Source organism: Mastomys coucha, chromosome X, assembly GCF_008632895.1.
Source record: "Mastomys coucha isolate ucsf_1 chromosome X, UCSF_Mcou_1, whole genome shotgun sequence".
Taxonomy (NCBI): Eukaryota; Metazoa; Chordata; class Mammalia; order Rodentia; family Muridae; genus Mastomys; species Mastomys coucha.
This window is the reverse complement of record NC_045030.1, coordinates 112,083,214-112,088,042: the sequence shown is the minus strand read 5'-3', so window position 1 is coordinate 112,088,042 and position 4,829 is coordinate 112,083,214.

Below are 4,829 nucleotides of genomic sequence, written 5' to 3'. Positions count from 1 at the left end.
TGTTTTTGTTTTTGTTTTTTTTTTCGAGACAGGGTTTCTCTGTATAGCCCTGGCTGTCCTGGAACTCACTCTGTAGCCCAGGCTGGCCTCGAACTCAGAAATCCACCTGCCTCTGCCTCCCAAGTGCTGGGATAAAAGGCATGCGACACCACCGCCGGCTATTTTTTATTTTTTAACTTCATATTTTGTCTCTGTCTCTGTCTGTCTGTCTGTCTCTCTCTCTTCCTCTCTCTCTTTCTCTCTCCTCTCAATCTCTCTTTCTCCTTCTGTCCCTTTCTCTTCCCTCCCTCCCTCCCTCTTCCACTGTTGCTCAAACATACTGAATGGACATTGTTCTACCTTTTCATGCATGGATATAGGACCATCTACTGAAGCATGAGTACCCTCCTAGTGACCACATATCTGAAGAAACTGACTCCCTTCTTTTAGCATCCATCAGCTGTTAACAGACTCTCAACTCAGAGTAGCACTTCATGAGCACCTCAGTGTCCATTTTGGAATTTTACCTGGCTTGATCTTGTGCAAGTAGTCACAGCCACTATGAGTTCACACGTGCAGTGGCCTGTCATATGAAGCAAAAAATACTGGCTGTTGATGTCTACTACTTCTGGCCCTAACAATCTTTCTGTCCTTTCTTCAACAAGAATAGAGTGTGGGGTCAGGGAGGTTTACATATATTTCACATTTAGAGTTGAACATTCCATATACTCTTTTTTTTCTGCACATTGATCAGTTGTGGTTCTCTGTATTAATTGCTATATACTACAAAAAGAAGTTTCTCTGATGAAGGTTGAGAGGTACACCAATCAAGAACTTAGGGGAAATTTTAATATTATGTTATTTAGTATGACAACCTAGTTGTCCCAAAGCCTTTGTCACATCTTAGTTACAGGACACAGAGAAATAAAGCTGATATTTACATGGTAGGTATGTTTTCTCTGTGTAGGTTTCCCAGTCCCTAAGGGCTCTATTTCTGCTACCAGAGGAGAAACAGCCATAAGACAAACAAAAAACCAAAACAACTTACCCTGCGGTGAACCCTGTGAACTACAATAATGAGTGTCTTGTCAAGATATGGCATCTGCTGCAATAGTGTCATGAATGTTATGGGAGTAACTAACCACTTTCTGATTGGATTTAGACACTGGTCCACAAGATGGAACTAATATCTAGTACAGAAAAAGGTACCCCATACTCTTGCAGTATATTTTAAAGACAAATCTGGTATGAGTTGTTGGCATGGTTTAAGAGTAGAGGAAAAAGATGTGCTCAGGACAATTCTTAAAATTTTGATGGAAATGTGTAGAAGGTAGGACTTTATCCAAGATAGGGATTATCAGTAATGGACATTCTGAAAAGAGTAAGGACTTAAATATAGTTCTAGGGTTGAGAAGAAAGATCCTAGATAGAAAAACCTATTAAATTACTAATGTAAAAAGATAGTCTTTTCATAGAACAATGTACTTTTAAACACAATAAATATATAAGAAATTATTGCTTTCAACTCAGAAAACTTTTATGAACAAAATTAGTGTTATGATGATTTAATAGGTACTTATTTCTTATATACAATTCATTGTACTATTATTTATCAAAATATTTCAGTTCTCAATAATAAATGTCCTTGGAACAACAGCCAGCAATTCCTAGTTGTTTTGTTTTATGCCATTTCCTGACATTGTCAAGTCCTGTATTGTTTACTTGCATAAAATATAAACAATATTTATTTTAAAAGACATTGTAACATTTTTTCACTAAGAATATTTATATTTTTCTATTACAGTGATTATTTTTATGTATGATATATTTATCATACAAAATACCGCTAAACATGTTGGTAATATTATCTTCATGAAGATCATGCTTTGATCTTCAAGGGGAAAAAACAACTTCAAATATGGGGCAAGACAAAATAGAAATTCCGCAGAACTACACATAAACTTTCTGAAGACAGGACCTTTGTTTATTATTTGTTCATATCTCAGCATTTTAGATTATAACCCATCCACTTACTAGAAGATTAATTAATTTTTAAAGAACAAATTTATTAGTGACTTCTATTTTCACACTGTGATTGTTAGAACATTTTTTGAGTCATAGTAAGTTAGTCATATTTAAAAGAATAAAATGTGCTCATACTATTTGCATGCATGAATGTACACCCATATATCTCCTGAAAGAAATGCAATGGTATTTGCTTCTATTCTGTTGTTTGTTTATATTCTGTCTTTCTGTGGTTTCTCACTGTCAGAGATTTTGGAAAGGTTACTGTATTTTCTCTTGGTTGTTTTAATTTACATATCTATTGATATATTGGGCACTTCACAGATAACATCTATTTTAGTTCTGATAATACTTAAAACTTTCTTGTCATGGCAAGGCAAATAATAATGACTTATTGAATAATATGTTGTACCTTTTAAGGACTAGGTTTTGCAAGAGCTACTTACTCCTTATTGAATCATACCACAAAAGAATGCTGTGGTATAACAAGATAATCCATAAATAAAATTAAGAAAACTACAATGTTGATAATTATTGTACCAAAATGTACAAAAGTGCAAAAAATATATCTATCAAAATCTATTTTAAAACAGTTCTCATGGAACTTTTAAAATTAAGAAATTTATTAAATATCTTAAAAAAAAAAACTCAAGGCACTTCGTTGTGGCATGTAGAGGAATTTTAATCCAGCAACAAGGCTACTTTGGCAAGAGATCACATCCAAAGATTTAGGTCTGTGCGATCTGACTGGAATGCAGGCATGCCACCCACATTTAATCCTTCTGGCTGGAATACAGACGCACACTTAATACACATTTTTAAGGTAAAATTAGTTTGTAGAATGGAGCAGCTATGATTGAAAGTGATGTCTATCTAATGTCATGAAGAATCAGAGAAAGATTTGATAGAATGAGTCAGAAATAGGATATGCCCAACTCTCATGAGAACAGTACAGGAAAGAGAAGCTATTTAAGAGCAGCACAGGGAGCTCAGATGAGTTCAGTTCAGTCAGGTGAGTTCTTTCATGAATTAGTGCAACTCACTGTAGGTCACAAGAGGCAGTTAAATCCAGACAATAGGAGCCAGAAAGCTTAGAACAAATTGCTTAGCTTGAGACCAAGCAGAGTAATTCAGTGAGAAGAAGTTGAGAGAAACCAGATTGCATCAGTCAGCTTGGAGAATAGTTTGAGCTCGAACAGCTGAGTTGAACCAGCCAGCCAGATTCAGAAAGAACTAGAAAGGGTGAGCTTATTGAGCAGTAAGCTTCGGAGATGAGAATTATATCAGGCAAATAAAAGTGACTTTTAAAGTAGCAGATAGATATCAAGGTAAAATGATATAGTTTGTCTATCTCACTATCTGTTAAAGAAGACATTATTAATTTCAGTTCAGGAAATATTTGTTGAATTCTTACTGTGAAAACAAGTCTAGATTAAGTGCACTAGGTAAAAATTATGTCTGACATGTTAGAGTTTACACTTTACAATACTACTTCTCTGAGTGTGCATTTTTGTGTGTATGTGTGGGATATGAATACTATATAGGAGTCAACATATATGAACTTTTAGCGCAATGTAACAGGATATAATAAAGTGGAAGTAGTACAATATCAGAATAAGGAGTACAAGATAAAATAGAAGCTGAGTTAAATCTTTCTTACAATATTCCAAAACTTTTGCTAGCTATACATCTGTAATATCAGTACTTGGAAAGCTGAGCGTTCTAGGCTGGCCTAATCTGCATTTATGATACCTTGTCTCAAAAAAAATGAAACTCTCAAAATTTTGTTTACTTTGCTGTCAAATGTTTTTTGCTTTTTAGTTATTATGTTTATTATTTTAAAAAAGTTTGTATATTTAATGTGCCAGTGTGCTTGTCTGTGTAGTATGTGCATATGGTGTCCCAGGAGGCCAGGAAAGGATGACAAATACCTTGAAATTAGAGGTTGTGAGCTGCCATACAGGCGTAGGAATAGAATCTGGGCCTCTAGAAGAACTGTCTGTGATCTGTGATCTCAATTATTGAGTCACATTTCTAGCTTCTCCTTTTTTTTTTTTTTATTTTTTAACTGATACATAAAGTTGTGCATAATTCTGTGGAATCATGTGTTCTTTTGAAACATATACATCAGTTTATGTTTTAATAATGTTAAATGTATCCTTTCCTTGTTATTAAGCATGTTGCCCAGAGATTGAGAAGATCATTCATTGCTGAGGGAAAACCTAGGGTGGGGAGGTCATAGAGATTAAGAAGAAAACAATGTATGGAGAACAATAAGTAGATGACATCTGAGACAGTAGATGGTTGAAAGAATTGTCACACTACTGCATCTTGCATTCAAATTTATTGTGAAACTCTTAGAAAATAAGTATAAGAATAATTCCTTAGATTAAAAAAGTACTTTACTTACTCCAGTGTACCCCTCTGCTTATTTTTTGCTTTAGTATATTTAGACAAACATGCCCTTTAAGTAAGATAAATTAGGAGCTGACAGACCTTGAAAATGCTCATGAGAGTTATATTAACTGCTTGGCATAAACAGTCTTAAGCTCCCTTACCAAATATACCCACTTCTATATTAAGCCTATTTTACTTTAATCATTTTTCTGCAATCTTGTAGGAGAAACTTGTATGGGCTCTTCATATTTTGGCAGAAAGTCAGATTCTGAAACAAAAGATTTATTAACCATCTACTATTCTTTAATACTCTTTCAAACTGCCTGTCCCCCACTCTCACCTCCATTTCTAAAGGAGGCTCTTTGGAATTCAGTGAGGAATTCCATTCTGTGGAAACTTTGCAAAGAGTTTTTTAGTTGGTTCTATTT